Raw genomic sequence first — 18,825 nt, 5'->3', positions numbered from 1 at the left:
TAGGATACGACCGTTGATCTATGAAATACGCTCTACATGTTGATTGGCATCTCTAGACGATTCTGAAACGTCTGAAGATCGTATTATTACATGTATTTTAGTTTTTAAAACATGTATGAACACAGACTTGTGTTGTCCAATTGGCGAATTTTTATAATGGCTTTTGCATGGTTAGGGTATAAAGAGTACCAGAAGATGATGATGCCAGTCCAAAATCTAAAGGTCTGTCGTGTTGTTGTGTTTGATAACATGGACGATGTTTTGAGACATTGATTGAATGAACTTTTATTTCTTAAAGATATCGTGTCTGCGTATTTGTATTGTATGTATATTATAATATTAATTGGAAAAACTAGTACGAACGCATCGACCCATTTGGACATCACAAACTGAATTTTGCATGTAGTATAATAAGAAATGTTGTGAAATTGAAAAGTTTGTGTGTGTAACTATTACCATAAAAAATATATATTGAAGGCATTACAAAACCATCTGTCTTGAATATTTTGTATAATTATATCTACCATCGTATTTTATAACGTGGCCATTTAAAGGTATTTCAGTTGGTGCAAGAGTTCCTGAAAAATGTTTATTCAGAAAAGCGCTTCGGAAGCTCGATATTAATAAAGATGGTTTTTTTTTGGCAGTTGTTATTTCAATTTAATAAATATACCTACAAAATGATCGGCAACCATAGATCTACAAATAGATCTGCAATGTGCTCAACATCATGACGGGATTACCGGTGTCTATTTATTGGACATGTTATTCAGTATAAAATCAATAGTTCAGAATCTTTTAGGTGCATTTCTTTACATCTTATTGTTTTTATTATGGTAAACTATATATTTCTTTTTTTTCTCCATATAGCCAATGCACCACTTTAACTTTTGCAGTGTTGTCTTTTTAATGAATAAAGGAAGATTTGTATAAACGTAGACTTGCGGACCGAGGCCTTGATAAATCGAATGATATCTTTCCTATTGTAAATGTTTAAAAGATGATATAAATGGATCATTACTGTATTCTACGTCGAAGAAGGAATTAAAGACTGAGCAATTATAAAACACTAAAACAGCTGGGTCAAACGAGCCGCTTAATATTGGTAAGCGTTGCGAGTTCTACAAATGACCTAAATGATAATATGTAATGGATCAGCTTGACTTATATTTTGTCATGTTTTCATTTTATTGAAACTTGGTATAGTAAACTCAATGTTTTCGTCTTGACTGCATTTAACGATTCTGAAATTAGGTTATATATTTTGAGATTCAGATAGATCAATAGATACCGTAAAAAATAAGTAAAAATAATCTTGATTGTCGATTAATTCCTAAGACACTTTCAATTGCAAATATGATCAGCAAGCAAATATCCACAAATGAGACGACATGAATAAAACACATCACTTAAACAATAATTATTTTAGACAAATCACTTCAGATATCATTTCTACTGTAAAAAAATAATAATAAGAAGATGTGGTATTAGAGCTTATTACACCACTCTGAATCTAAGTCGTACTTTGTAATGTAAACAATCATGAGTCAACAACATGGAGCATTGGTTCACACCGAAGAACAAGCTATATAGGGTCCCAAAATTGACAAGTGCTAAACCGTTCAAACTGGAAAACCAACGGTCTAATCGATATAAAAAAACTATAAAAAATTAATAATCACATCAACAAACGACAAACACTGAACATCAGGCCCCTGACTTGGGATAGGTGCAAACAAGCTGGTTTAAACGTTTAAGTAGGTACCAACCTTCATGCCTACTTGAAATAATTGTGTAACATTACAACATAGAAAGACGCAATACAAAATATCAATTGAAATTATTTTACTCAAAAAGACACATTAACACAAAAAGTGAACATGCACTGAAAGATTAAATTTTATCGATGACACAATTTAAATACAAAAACAATTGAAAAAAGGTTGAGTTAGATGTTAAACGATTTCAGAAAGACAACCATAACATTGGACAACATGCCGCCATATTAAAAAAAATGAACACAGGTAAATGGGAAAAATGTTGCTAGGTATACACTAATGCAATACGGACATATTTGTTACAAATAAATATTTGTGTTGTTCATTAAATAACTGAAGTAAAAATTTATACTCATACCAAACACTTATCATTGATTGATTGTTAATTGCTCAACATCCAGTGCCAAACATTGTATGCATGTTCAGGGCGAGATCAAGTTAACAAAAAATACAATACGTTGGTTTGGTGTCCAACAAGTACAGCCTCTTACGCATTTTTTGTATCCCGAAATTTTAAAGGTGTCAGCAGTCCTGAAAAATGTAAATCAAGAAAAGCGCTTCCAACCCACGAATTTTTTTAAGTTTACAAAAGTGTGTTATCATTTCAATGAGATAAATACATCTTCAAAATTATCAACAATCAAAGATCTACGAATAAGTTAACATACCAAAAAAGCTTAACTGAGTTAAAGGTAGCTTTTTATTCGACATGTTATTCAGTGAAAAATCAATATTTTCGAAACTGTTTTAGTGCATATCAGTACATCATATTGTGTTTATAATGGTTAACTATATATCTCTTATTTTCATACAGCCAATGCATCAGATTACGTTATTTCAGTATTGTTTTATTTTAACACAGAGAAGTAGATTCATACAGACGCTGATCAGCGAACCGAGTCCTTGATAAATCGAACTATATTCTTCCTTTTATAGATGTTTAAAAGATGATAAGATGATTCAAATTGATAATTACTACCTTTCTACTTCGAGGAAGTAACTATATAATGAGCAATTCAAACACATTATAAAACAATTGGGTGAAATAAACCTCTAAAAATTGGTAAGCATTTCGATTTCTACAAGTGACCTCATTGAAAAAATGAAATGAATCAGACTGACTTATAGTTTGTCTTTATTCGTCTTATTGTCAATTGGTATTAGTAAAGTCAATTTGGTCGTTTTGATTGCATTAAATGATTCTGAAATAATATTAAATCTTGAGATTAAGATAGATCTATAAATACCATAAAAAATAAGTCCGATAATCTTAATTGTCGATCAATTCTTAAGACATTTTGAATTGCTAATATAATCAGAAAACCAATGTTTACAAATGAGTCAACATCTGAGCGTCACTGATGAGTCTTATGTAGACGAAACGCGCGTCTGGCGTATAAAATTATAATCCTGGTACTTTTGACACCACTGGGTCGATGCCACTGCTGGTGAACGTTTCGTCCCCGAGGGTATCACCAGCCCAGTAGTCAGCACTTCGGTGTTGACATGAATATCAATTATATGGTCATTTTTATAAATTTTCTGTTTATAAAATTTAGAATTTTTCGAAAAACTAAGGATTTTCTTACCCCAGGAGTAGATTACCTTAGCCGTATTTGGCACAACTTTTTGGAATTTTGGGTCCTCAATGCTCTTCAACTTTGTATTTATTTGGCTTTTTTAACTATTTTGATCTGAGCGTCACTGATGAGTCTTATGTAGACGAAACGCGCGTCTGGCGTATAAAATTATAATCCTGGTACTTTTGATAACTATTTACAAATGAGTCAACATGAATAACACGCATAACTTTAACAATATTAAAGTAATAATTTGATGAAATCCACTTAAAAATCGTTTCCTCGGTAAATCTATACTTTATGTATGTCTTACTGATATAATCACATGTGTATTTAAACAGGTCCGTTATTGGTTCCTCTTCGGGGTTGAAATCTTATTGAATTTCATTATCTTTATACTGATTAACGATATTTTTCATTCCTTATTCATCAGAAAAGGGAAGACATGTGCAAAGCAAACAAAATATAGATAAAAAAAAACAATGCTGAGAGAGACACACTTGAATAAATACACAACTGATATAACAAAGCCTTTCAGCAGGATAATCATAGTAACATGTTTTTACACATTTAATAAGCAAACAAAGTTTCAGGTGTTTGTTTATTTCCAAAAAGTTGTATAATGACCTTTTTAGTTTTCTTGTCAAGTTATCGTCAGATTAATTAAATAAACTGCATCACCTTGTTTTTGACCAAAAAAAAAACAAACGCCAAGAACGAAACACACCATGAGTTCATGAAAAAAACGGATGAGCAACTCAAAAACACTATAAAATTGTGAATATAATAAGGGTCTCAAGGAGAAATACGTATGAACAAAATCAACACGCGACAACCTTAAAGATCAGATTTCAGACTTAGGCCGTGTTCACACCAAACGTCAAGTACAGTAAACATGTTTACAATTAGGTTAGTGTAATGTACACTGGTTCCACATTAATTTTTCCACATCTATATACATTGTTCAATTACCTGTACATTAGATTTGTTCACACTTGTAAACTAAATGTCATGTAAATGTTAATTACGTGGAACCGAATGCACACTTTTCTGACAACTTTTCTTTAAGTATAAAGGGAACGAAAATTTGACTAAAAAAAGGGGGGAGGGTAATGGAATAATATTCTGATCCACAATTTGATAAAAAAAAAAATCTGGTCATACAGATGGTAAAAAAAATATTCTGAATCCAGTTGCCCCATACATTATAGTGTTTAATATTGAAAAAAAAAATAGACGGCTAGCATCGAAAAAAGCGGAACAAAAAACGTTCCCACTAAAAAATCTGACTCAGAAAAAAACCCCATACCATCCCCCTTTTTGAAGTTAAGTTAAGTCTACTTTGCTCCTTTATGAAAGCCATTTAGATGATTTGCAGTAGTTTTAAATTACTAAAGATGTCTCCGTTATGCATTAGAAAACGCTGGCTGCAATAGAGTGCTAAAATACGAATCAAAAGGATTGTTTTATATGGATTGGTTAGACCGTTTTTTTTCCCGTTTGAATGGTTGTACACCAATATTTTTTGGGGGGCCCTTTATGCTTTGCTGTTCGGTGTGAGCCAATGCTCTGTGTTGAAGACCGTACCTTGACCTATAATGGCTAACTTTTATAAATTGTGACTTGGATGGAGAGTTGTCTCATTGGCACTCATACCACATCTTCCTATATCTTATTCAAACAGGTTTGAATAAATGCAGCGGCTATAAACGTTCCAATAGGTATTAACCTTCATCCTTACCTGAAACAATAGTGTAACATCACCGTTATAGCGATACACACTATAAATTATCAATTGAAATATCTTTACCTCAGCAAAATACATATTAAAACCAACATGTTTATTCACAAAAGCAATTTTTATATATGCTGTAACGACCAAAAGTGTCCGTTATGAAAAATTGCTTAACATAAAAAGGTTCTCCTTTCAATCGCGCGAATTGATGTCATCATTCTTATTATTATATGAGTTAAAACTGTTTCTTATATTTTAGATGTATAATGTATGAAAATATATTTTACCACTGCCAGTATATGTTAAACTCGTGGCAATGTTACTTGAATACCAAATTTGTAAGGCAATACCTGCACATATGAATAGTGTTATATAAATAATCAATATACATGTTTCAGTACCAGTTTGAGCACGCAATCATGTGATAAACATTTTTCTTTTAACTACTATTTTAATACATCTATATGTAATGTTCAAGATTTACCACTGACACCTATCGACTGCAAACATGAAAACAGTTGAGATTTGTTTCCTTGTAATTTGTTGGATTTTTTTTACAAGCGTTAACGCACATTTGAAGCGGAATAGTAAGTATAATAGAAAAAGGGCATACAGCTAGAAATGGGTGGCGATATAATATGGTGGTGGCGTAAAATCATCATCTGACGGTGCCGCAAGGCTGGCGTAATTAATACATATTATGAAGGGTGTGATTTTTCACGAAAACTCGAATATTACATACAGACTTCTTATTAGAAATGAGAGACGAAAGATACCAGAGAGACAGTCAAACTCATAAATCAAAAATAAACTGACAACGCCATGGCCAAAAATGAAAAGGGCAAACTGACAAACAATAGTACACATGACACGACATAGAAAACTAAAGAATAAGCAACAAGAACCCCACCAACAACTAGGGGTGATTCCAGGTGCACCGGAAGGGTAAGTATATCCTGCTCCACATGTGGCACCCGTCGTGTTGCTCATGTTATACAAAATCCGGTAATTAATCTTATTAAGTAGGCCACATTCATGAAAGGGGAGGGATTGTAGTTACGACGTAATGAACATATCCGATATCATTTGTAAAACGGGTGTTCCATAACAGTCAACTAACTCGTGTAGGCGTCTGTAAAGTTTACGAAGGGATGGTTTCAACTTCACCATTTGAAACTTTTAGATGTCATATGTCCTTTATCCTTTTCTTAATTTACGTTGTTCAATCTCTGTTTAAAAATTCGGTCACTTGCGACCTGAGAGTTGACACATCAGATTCATAATTAAGATCATATGTATTATTAGTTTAATGTCCCTCTGGTATCTTTGGTTCCACTTTTAATCATGTTTCACAAATAATCTCAAAATTAAGACAAAATAGTTATCAAAGGTACCAGGCCTATAATTTAATACGCCAGACGCGCGTTTTGTCTACATATGACTCATTAGTGACGCTCAGATTAAAATAGTTATAAAGCCAAACAAGTACAATTTGATAGTTGAAGAGCATTGAGGACCCAAATTCAAAAACCTTGTGCTAAATACGGATAAGATATTCTAAACCTGGGATAAGAAAATTCTTAGTATTTCGTAAAATTCATATTTTTGTAAACCGACAATTTATAAAAATGACCTTATAAATGATATTCATGTCACCTTAGTGCCGACTACTGGGCTAGTGATACCCTTGGGGGCGAAACGTCCACCATCAGCGACATCGACCCAGTGGTGAAAAAAAATTATCAAAGGTTCTAGGATCATAATATGTTTTATTATGAGTTCTAGTCATATTAACTGTACCTTTCTTATGTGCAATTTTTATTTTGATTTTTATTCTGTTTTGATGGGCAGAAGCAGTCTGAATTTTCGTTTAAAATTTTGCTGAAAATCCTGTGTTTTATTATAATCTGATATTTTAAAGATAGTAGTGATATGACTAATTATTGCAACAGAGATATGTAAATGTGAGCTATTTACGAATATTCGGGTCTGAGATGTACACAATTATAAGGCAACTATTTGGTTTCTTTAGTTTCACTGGTTTTGAATTATTTTCTGTTTTCAATTTCTCTCTTTCTGTCATAGTTAAAAGATAAAAAGCAAAATCTTATAAAAATAATCGTGAACAATAACAGTGAATACATTTTCCGTGTTCTAAGTAACCCTGCTTGATCTTAATACCCTTCATAGGGTAACCATGATTTAGCATGTCGAACAGTTACACCATCACAATTTTTATGAATTTCTACATCGGGAGGTTTTTGGTTTTTAGTCTTCTGACATTACATTTTGAACAGTATACTGATAAGGATAAAATGAAAGTGTATAACAGGTATTGTTTGTTAACAAAATGTTATGAATTACGAGCCTGAAACGTAGAAAAACAAATATCCGTAAAGTTATTGTAAATGCAAAATAATAATATTTGTTATCTTTAGGCAATCAGCGGTGCACAGATACTTATTTTGTTTTTGTTACCAGGGTGTATGGAAGTTTAAACTGGTGTAGAAAATTGAACACACGTCACCACCAACCCCGATAGAAACTACCGTACTTCCCTAATAACACCCTGATAATGAATGCGTGTCTTATGAAGTATTTTTTTTTATTTTCGGTTTTATACCGGGTGAAAAATAGAATTTGTTTATGAAGAACTTCCTCCCAATTTTACAACATCGATACTGCTACGAATTTAGATTTGTTTTCATTTTTGGGATATTTGGTAATATAGAATTAAAATGCCTTTTGGAGTTGGACGTGAATTGGAATTGTCGCAAAGTTTTCTTCCCGGTTGTGAATAGTCAAAATAGCCCAGGGGTTTTATTTACGATCGGGTAGTTAACAAATCAGATTGTTTAATTATTGCTTCATAAAATAATGAACATTTTACTATTATAAAGCAGAAGAAAAAAATATTTAAATGCATTCCCTGGTTCGTGGGGCTCACATAGAGAAAGTTCACCAAACTGATTAATAATCAAGGGGACAAAATTTCAAGGTATAAAGTCATAAGATATTGTCTTGGGAGGGGGATATATCTTTTTTGTTTTGCTTATCATTGCCAATGTATATATTATACATTATACATTATACATACTGCCTGATATTCATATGATGAAACATAATCTTTCAATCAGTTTAATTGAGGTCTGGAGCTGGCATGTCAGTTAACTTCTAGTAGTCTGTTGTTATTTATGTATTATTGTCATTTTATTTATTTTCTTTTGTTACATCTTTTAACATCGGACTCGGACTTCTCTTGAACTGAATTTTAATGTGCGTTTTGTTATTCTTTTACTTTTCTACATTGGCTAGAGGTATAGGGGAGGGTTGAGATCTCATAAACATGTTTAACCCCGCCGCAATTTTGCGCCTGTCCCAAGTCAGGAGCCTCTGGCCTTTGTTAGTCTTGTATGATTTTAAATTTCAGTTTCTTGTGTATAATTCGGAGTTTAGTATGACGTCCATTATCACTGTACTATTATGCATATTTTTAGGGGCCAGCTGAAGGACACCTACGGGTGCGGGAATTCTCGCTACATTGAAGACCCATTGGTTGCCTTCGGCTGTTGTCTGCTCTATGGTCGGGTAGTTGTCGCTTTGACATATTCACCATTTCCTTTCTCAATTTTATTAGTTTAAATACTAACTACTAATCGTTCAAATAAACAAAATTCAAAAGATGTCTTTTTAACAGCCTAACCTAACCTGAACAACTCCTCATACTAAGCAAATATAGTTTGTCATTCAGTACTGCATATTGCATACCACTGACTTTGATATTAACCAACGTCGCTATCTTAATTAAAGGCTCCTGACTCCGGACAGACTCATAGGTCAGGGTTGACTATGTATAGGGGAGTAAAAGGTATTTCAAGAGAAAATTTATATCCTGATATAATATCTGGAATATATTTGCGAAAATTTATCATGATAACTTTTGATTTTAAATGGACTAGAAAATTACTTTATTTTACCATCTCCTTTATTACAAAGCAAAGCGTGCTTCGAGTTTACCCTCAACTACTTTTTTTATTTTTATATTGGTGGTTTATCACGAACTATGAGTCGGTATGGAGCCTGTAATTAAGATAGCGCCGTTGGTTGATATCATATTGGCTTCCGTTCGTTATTTTTTTTTTAATCGGGCTTAAATTTGCCTGTTTAAACTGGTTCTCGTTTGATCATGTCAGGGCCTTTATAGCGGTATGGTTTAGTTTATTTTTTAAGGCGGTATGTCAACTTTTAAATGCTTACATCCATAATTTGGACTCTAAATTATTGTTTCATGCCTCATTTCCTGTGTTTCCTTTTTAGCCAGGTGAGTTTTTCTCATCACTTGGCGTTCGTCGTTATCTTTTTTTAGATCTTCTCCTCTGAAACTACTGGGTCAAATTTATCCAAACTTAGCCACAATAGTTGTTGGGGAAACTAGTTTAAAAAATGCGTCCGGCGAACCCGCCTCCCTTCCAACATGACCGCGGTGGCTAAACATAGAACATGCAGTTTTTTGGGTTATATCCCTGAAACTAAAGCATTAAGAGTAAATCTGGGGACAAAATGTTCATCAGGTTGAGATCTATCTGCCCTGCAGTTTTTGATTATTATCTTGAATAATATTATAGATATACATAAACTAAAACAGCAATAATGATCAGCAAAGTATGATCTACAAATAAGTCAACATGACTTTTAGTTGATCCCTTAAGGAGTTATTGCCCTTTATAATCATTTTTTTACAATTTTTCGTAATTTTTTGTAATCTACACAAAAATCTTCTTCTCTGAAACTTCTGAGACAAGTTTAACCAAATTTAGACACAATCATATCAGGGGTATGTAGTTATAAACATGTGTCCGATGTTCCCGGTTGCCAAGCAGTATGGTCGACAGGGCTAAACTAAAAATGCATTTGTTGGCTTATATCCTTGAAACCAAAGCAAAAGTATAAAAGTTGCATTATTTCATGCATAAATTTGAAATAAAATATAGGGCGAGCAACACATGCTCCTTGGAGCCTCTTGTTGTTAAGTTCAGCTTTATATTAACATTTAAAAAAAAATTTATATTTCAAGAACTGATTTTTTTTTTTTAATGTAAGCTATACATGTAAATCTTATGATTATAGTCTTGTTGGCTTACTGTATAGAAACGTGTCTTTTCAAATAAACCCAATTTGTTTCTTATGCTTTTTTGTTAACTCGTCTGGCCAAAAAGGGCCAAGTCAGCTTTTCTCATCACTTGGCGTCCGTCGTCCATCCTCGTCGTCCGTTAAATTTTACAAAAACACTTCTCCCCTGAAACTGCCGAGCCAAAAAAAACTTGGTCCAAATCTTCCTTAGGGTATCTATTTTTTTTAAATATAAGATATTCCCGCCCATGAACCAAGATGACCACCATTACTAAAATAGAACAATGGGGTAATATGTTTTTTTAAATATACATGGGATAATTAAAGTTCTGAATACCTAGTTTTGTGTACACTGAACCTACACAAGGCCTACATCGACTGCATGTAGACATAACATGATTTAAACTACATGTAAACATTGAATTTATCTACTATGGGAACGTAATTATGTTTAGTTTATGTGTGAGTTACACTTACACAACACCGAGATTAGGTCAATGTGAACACGGCCTCAGTTTAATGGAATACATACTGGTTTCACATTAAATTTGTTTACATCTATACACCTTGTTTAATTACCTGTACATAAGATTTGTTCACACTTGTAAACTATATCAGCCATATGTCATTTAAATGTTCATTACATAGAACCGAATGCAATTTTATCGGACAACTTTTCTAGCAGTTAGGGGACGACCATTTGACTTCAAAAAGGAGGTGGGAGGGAATGGATTTTTCCTTAAAAAAAATTCTGATCCCCAATTTGATAAAATAAATAATTCTAGTAATACGGAGGAATCCAGAGTTTCCCAATACATTATAGTGTTAGATATTGAATACAAATTATGTGATTGCTAGCATTGAAAAATGAACTGAATAAGAACGTTCGCGCAAAAAAGATTTTAATTCAGAAAAAAAAACATAACCCCCCTTTTGCCCTTTGAAGTTCAGTGGTTGCTCCTTTGCAAAAGTCATTATGATGATTCCCAGTAGTATGAATTTGTTTCGATTACGCATTAGAAAACGTAGGCTGCAGCAACGTGCTTAAAGACAAAGAAAAAGGTTGATGTAAAGAATCACTACATTTCTATCTTTCCTGTTTGTTTCAAATGGTATTTCTTCTCCAAGGAGTATTTGGCAAATGGAGGGGTGAATATTTTTTGTATTTCTTAGTGTATTTTAACGGATTTGAGATACTAGACAAACAATATAATTGACCTCATACATTTTGTTTTAGTTATGAGTGAATCGTTGTTTGAGTAAAGACTAGTGGCAAATATTTCTATGTAAATCCAGTCGATTCGGGAAGACTTTTGCAAATGAATTATGTGTTTGGCAATGATGATGCTTTGAGTCTTGATTAGGGGTTAATAAAGCTACGTAGTTTTTTTATAACAAATAAATATATCAAGCTTAGAAAAATATTTCTGTATATTTATTGATAATGGTTATGAATATCAACTTTATTCAAAAATCATTTCCTCCTTAAATATACATGGTAAAAATAATGTGTTAATGCCTAGTTTTGTGTACACTCAACCTACACAAGGCCTACATTGACTATCGACTGCATGCAGACAAAACATGATTTAAGCTACATGTAAACATTGAGTTTTATCAATGGGAACGTCATTGTGTTTAGTTCACGTGTGAGTTACACTAACACACCACCGTGTTAAGGTCAATGTGAACACGGCCTAAGATAGTTAATTATTTTATAACAATATTTAATGTGATAACTTCTATTTATATTTTAGATGATTTTTATAATAAAAAAAAACCTTCCGAGGGATTGTATAGAAATAGATATCAAACAAAAGAGTGGTGTCTTTAAAATTTACCCAAAAGGCTCCGCTGATGGATTTGACGTATACTGTAATATGTCAACATAGAGTGTGAATGGCGGATGGACGGTACGACGTAAAACATATATATTTGGTTTTGATGTTATATTTGTTATTCTCGTGGGATTTTGTCTGATGCTTGGTCCGTTTCTGTTTGTGTTTCATTTCAGTGTTGTGTCGTTGTTCTCCTCTTAATTTAATGCGTTTCCCTTGGTTTTAGTTTGTTACCCCGATTTTGTTTTTTGTCCATGGATTTATGAGTTTTGAACAGGGGTATACTTCTGTTGCCTTTATTTATAGGAACAGTATAAATGTATCATACGATTAATGCTCAATTTTGCAATCAATATAGTTCAGTTTTATGTTTGTTGGCGTTTGTTTCCTTTATTTTACTCTTGTTCCCCTCGGTTTTAGTTTGTAATCCGGATTTGTTTTCCCTCAATCGATTTATGACTTTTGTACAGCAGTATACGACTGTTGTTTTTATTTCTTTATGATGCATATTTGGCTTCAAATGTTTATCATGTAAGATTTTTTTTCAAAGGATCATTCATATTACATGTAACATATTTAAATGTATGGGCTTTTTAAACAATTTTATCGTAAAAATAAGAAATTTAATGTTCCGTTTTTTTACTCAGCCAAAACTCTAAGCATAATCTGGAATTATTTCTATGAATGAATCTAGCATAAGCTTTCGGTGATTATTGGCAATGAATTCCCATACTTGATAGTTTACAAGTTAATTAAGAAAAGTATTTGTTTTATTTATACCTTTAACATCACAAAAATAGGACATAGCGAGTTTTGGAAATGTACATACCTTTAAAAGGGACCAAATGAACATTCTGAGCAAAAAAATGAAAAATAACAATGAAGAAAAACTTCAAATTTTGTTCCTGTAAGTTCTTTTAGGCATACTTCCGCTGATTAGTTGTTTTTATTTGTTTATTAGGTGTTTCAAAGGAGATATAATGGTGGGGACGATTTTTACAGAGGGTGGAAAGACTATTAAAGAGGATTTGGAAGTCTGCAGACCGAATTTTGGCTTGGTATGAATTATTATTTTCTTAAAATTTGATGCGTGTGAGATACAGCAACTTGAACGCGCTTAGATATATGTATAAAATTCTTAGCCCTATTGTTCTGCCTTTTCCACAATGTGGTTCCAACTGTGTTTTTTCAACCGAATAAAGGTGTCATTTTTTGTATTTGTATGGACTTTCTTGAACAAAAGCATATGCGCGTTTTAATGTGGCTAGCATTATCACTGGATCTTTCTCCTATAGACATGATACATTAATTATGGTATTAACTTGGCAGACGTGTTTGAGAAATGCAAAATCCATCGGAAACGCTACACGGTTTGTTGATGCGTCAATAAATTGTTCTGCTGTGGCCTATATCTAACGCGAATAAAATTTAGGTCAGGAATTTGAAAAAGAAACTTGAATGTTAAATCCTTTATATTTTAGGCAACGACAAACTCCATACTCTGACGTCACAAGTGAAATATGAACTGTTGATAACCATGGAAGATTTCTCCGATCAGAACCGTTATGCTCTGTATGATAAAGTAAAAGTAGGCGATGATAAATCGAAATACAAGTTGATCATCGGTGCTTATAGCGGAAATGCAGGTATGTTTCTGACTCAAATTTTTGCTACATTTTGTATTTAAACTGCAAGAAAATATATGGAATTCATATTTCAGTAGAACATTTGTGACAAAATATTCAATGTTTGTCCGTTTTCGTAAGGCCGATTTTAGAAGTAAATGCACCGGAAAACGCGGTAAATTAGAAATATATATTTTTAAACTATTAAGTGTTATCATTTCCCTCCTTAAATAGCAAACGACGAGTAGGCATGTGCAGGGTCTTGATATCAATGACTTGGTTTAAATATAGAAGTAAATTAATTCCAGGAGTACCATCTAAAATATCTTTTTATAAATGGCAATGCATTCGCTGGAACGTGCTAATTATCTAATGGTGTAAACTGGGTAAGCTGGAAAAGTCATTATTACTCACTTAGGAGCACAGCTATGATGATAAGGATATTGAATTAGCACAGCAGACTTTCATTTAATCGCTTGAAATGTTAAATAAAAATATCACTTGTTCATATATCTATTTTACGTATTTCCCTCCGTCGTTATAAAAAACAAATTATGAATGGGTGCTATGGTATAAACCATCAGGAGTTTTAAGTCAAGTAATTTAACTCATTTTCATGCTCAAGTATCCACAAAAAATCCATTTATAATCGGAGACAATAGCAAATTCGATCACTTGAAAAAAATAAAAAGAAGACAATAGATTTGATCAAATTGATGCTTATGTTGATCTTGTTGCGGAATGTTTGGAATGCAAGGAAGCATTTTTTAGGCAGTGTTTCTTTAATGTGGCAGAAGTGTAGGTTTTTTATATCAATTTTGAGATTTTCTATACAAAGATAAGTCTGTTTTATAAAAAAGCTAGTGCCATATTTTATAACGCCGACAAAACATGGATATCGAAAAAACTATTTAAGTCCACGCTTCATGCTCGAACACATAAACTTTTGTCAAACCTTCATTGTTATGTGAATGGAAATTTTCATAATGTTTTAACCATACATGTATGTTATAGAAATAAATTTGATTTCTAAGTAACACAATATGTAATTTGTAACATATTTAGGTTTCTGAAAACTCTAAGTGCTCACATATATCACTACCTGACTACTTAAATATAACCACTACAAGATGTAAGTTAAATTAATATCTCTTACTTAACACATATCTAAATCGAATAGTAAAAAAAATATCTTATCAGAGACATTTGGGAATGTGAACTATCCTGGATTCAGAACTCAAAACTCGTCATCCTCATTGTCTTATAAAATTGAGAAATGAAAATGGGGAATCTGTCTAATAGACAACAACGCGACTAAACAGCAGAAAACAGCCGAAGGCAACAAACAGGTCTTCAACACAGCAAGAAAATCCCGCACCGGAAGCTGTCCTCAGCTTGCCCCTTAACGAAAGTTTGTACTAGTTCTTTAGTATTATGGACTTATTTGTGAAAAAAATGCTCGTTTTAGCTGTCTTCAATCGTCTATACGTGGTCGACGTCGTCCTTAAACTTTTGCAACAACACATCATTGTTCTGAAACCATTCAACAAAAATTGGAATCAAACTTGCCTACGATCGTCCTTGGGATACTTCGTCTGACAATTCGACTTGCAAATGAAACTCACATGGCCTCGAACTTGAAAGCTAAACATAGAACTAACAGTACAAAATGTGTAATGCACTGCCTAAAGGAACAGTGATTTTCAGTATATGTGTTCGTCTGTCTGTCACGCTTCAAGTTGAAGTTTTTGGTCAAGGTAAATTATATGTTTGATCAAGTTGTAGACCAATCAACTTGAAACTTAATACACAATGTTCCCTGTCATATGCTCTTTCTTCCTTCAATGCCAAATGTAAGTTTTTATCCCAATTTCACAGTCTACTGAACATGGAAAATTATGGTGCTAGTGGGGCATTCGTGTACGATGAACACATTCTTGTTTTGAAATGCACTACTGATACTAAAAATATTTACAGTGCACAATATCGAAAAGTAAAATATAAAAAATACCGAACTCCAAGGGAAACTCAAAATTGAGGGTCCTTTGTAAAAGCCAAAGTCAAAAGCTCAAACACTTCTAACGAATGAAAAACAACTGACATATTCCTGATTTTCATAGGCATTTTTCTATGTAGAAAAGGTGGATTAAACTTTGTATGGCTAGCATTTTATTTCTGGAGGTTTGTTTCAGATTGTCAGCCGTCATAGTTTCAGACAAAATAAAATGCAATTTTCTTTAACTGAGAATATCATTTCCGCCAATAACACTTTCATCATCAACTTGCCATGACAGTAAATATTTGATTTTATGGTTTGATAGGAGTAAAATTTGCCAATTAACCCAATAGAATCAATACCTGTTATGGATCCATGGTTTTTATCCGACTGGATCAATAAAACAAATCTTACCCATAACCCTTCAGCTGCCAAGTTTTGTTTTGACCAGCAATTTATCTTTCGGAAAATTGTAAAACAAATGAAAATTTGTCATATAAAAGACGCCAAGTTTTGGCCATTATACATGAACCTCTGGATGCTAACCATTCAAAAGCAAAAAATATTCGCTATAAATTTGGCAATAGAACAGCAAAGCGACAAAATGCTTCCGTAAGATATATCGACAAATACATTTTATTCTGCCAAGGGAAATAACTGCGGATGAAAAATAATGACTTAGTCTTGATGTTATATCCTTGTCATAAATTTCTTTAAATATGTTCTTGAAAAAAGTCACATAAGAATGATAAACAATATGACATTAAAACATTACATCACGTCTTCAATTTGACCATGTAATAAACTCCTCTTCTTTATTTGATTTGGTACTTTTTCTTCCGATATAACCAGTCCCAGAACATATGGCCAACACAACAATAAATCCATTGACAATATATAAAATGGCCGCAATGCAGGTCATGACGAAAGAAAAACTTATCTTGATATTTTCATTTCTGGTTAATTCATTGACTGCTGCATAAAAGACCGCAAGAGAAACCGTAAGTAAGCCCCCTGAAATAAAAGATATGATATCAAACAGGTGTGAAACAAAACAAACATGGCGCATTTAAAAATTGATTAATATGTTTCAATCCTTTGCAAATCCTAAAAAAATTGTTGATAAATAATAAAAACTATATAATCTGAAATATTCAAAATTGCAATCATGATAATATTATCTGCTGTTAAAAAAAATTAACATAACATATTTTACCTTTCATGGCAAATTTTGCAAACTTCATACGATTTCTGTCTTAGTACCCCAAAATATATTTGATCCTCGTCGATATTTTTGTATAAAGACATCGTGCAACAACATTCGTTTTTCAGTGAAAAGTAAAATCACAAAATTACTGAACTTAGAGGAAAATCAATCTGAAAAGTAAGACTGCGCCCCATATCGACATATTTATGGAAAGAAATTATAATTTTTAGCCGTTTTGCATTTAATGTCTGAAGCTTAAAGATCTTTAAAGGGCATAAGCTATCAAATTCATGTTCACCGATAATTTTTATTTTTTGATTGAACAAAAACTTATTTTTTTTATATCTCGTAGCTAATGCCCGTTTACAGACTATTTTAGTGACTAAATTAAAAACTTTACATACTGGCATTTGATATGTGAATGTCAAGTGATTATCTGAAGGGTTTTTTGTACACTGATATTGAGAAATATACTCAATTTAAAATGTAAACCCTTTTTATTTCAGTATATTTGGCCATGTGTTTTTATTCCATAGATGTCACGGTCTCACGATTGGTCGTCCTCCTGGGAGTAATTCTTTAAAGTTTTGGCTCTAATAGTACTTTAATGATTTATAATATAAAAAAAAGAAGATGTGGTATGATTGCCAAAGAATGAACTCTCAACCAGAGACAAAATTCCATAGAGAATAACACATATAGGTCACAGTACGACTTCTAACAATGACAAAACCCATACCGTATTGTCAGCCATAAAGGCGCCTCTATCAATGCTGATAAGTTTTTCTTTAAATTAAAAAAAATGTGTACACTAATAAAACATCATATAAAATCACCTGTAATGAAAGATCCAATCACTATAAAACCATGAGAGCAACGTCCAGTCCCTGTTCTTCTGCAAAGAAACCACATAAGCACTGGCGTTACAATGACACCAGTAACAAATCCAAACATCGCAAACACTCTTGTTGCTATCCAGAAATCTAAAAAATAATATAATTATGAGTGTACTTTCTCGGTAAAAAGACTCCTAGCGAATTTATGTGGTGCCACAAGATAATATTTCATTTGTGACAAAAGACAACAACCTTCATTTGCGCCATTTTTCTGGTAAGATAGGTAAAGTGGAAAATTCTTTGCTCTAAACGATTTGTTTGATACAGTACATAGTTCCACTTAATATTTGTGTGAGTTCATCTTCATCTAACCTGAGTCATTCCGTGCAAATTTTAATAAGCAATTGTATAACATTTTTATTTATGTGGACATTGTTAAGAAAATTCAGGCTACAACGTACATAAGCATGAGATGTATGTACACACCGGCTGTAGTTCGACGATGGGAGAAAGAAAACAACTGACGATCTTATAGATAAATATGGTATGCACGTAAGAGGGGAAATCTTTATCTAGACATGAGTACACCAGCACCGTCGCTTATACATTTTGTGCCAGAACAGACTTATAGCCTTAATATATTGTACAACTGTCTTAATATTTTACTCCAGTGTAAAGTGCTTTCTAAGTGTTTTATTATTATGGTTATAACGTTGATTTATAGTAGAACTGTGTTTTATCAAGGTTTTAAAATTACTTTATCATTTTATGATGACTGATTTCTAAGGAATATGTCTAAATCTGTCATTGTTTATATTATAAGTCTTTTTTTTTTAAATTCTATGTTTCATACCTTTTTTTACCTGTTATTATTTACCCGTAATATTAGCGCAAATGGAATATGGTTTTAGCGCAAATAAAAGTTTTTTTGGGCGCAAATGAAATGAAATGAAAATTGGCGCAAAATCAAAACACCGGTAATGATTTTGCTCACTCAGTGTTGGATTTTTTTTAATAAAATGTGTATTTCTATATAATAAAAATTAAAAAATTGTTTTTGTTATACTATTTTTATGTATTAGTGTGCATCTAAACTATTT

This window comes from Mytilus trossulus, chromosome 6 (genome assembly GCF_036588685.1).
Source record: "Mytilus trossulus isolate FHL-02 chromosome 6, PNRI_Mtr1.1.1.hap1, whole genome shotgun sequence".
Classification (NCBI taxonomy): Eukaryota; Metazoa; Mollusca; class Bivalvia; order Mytilida; family Mytilidae; genus Mytilus; species Mytilus trossulus.
The sequence above is the reverse complement of the archived record's forward strand: the minus strand, read 5'-3'. Positions refer to the sequence as shown.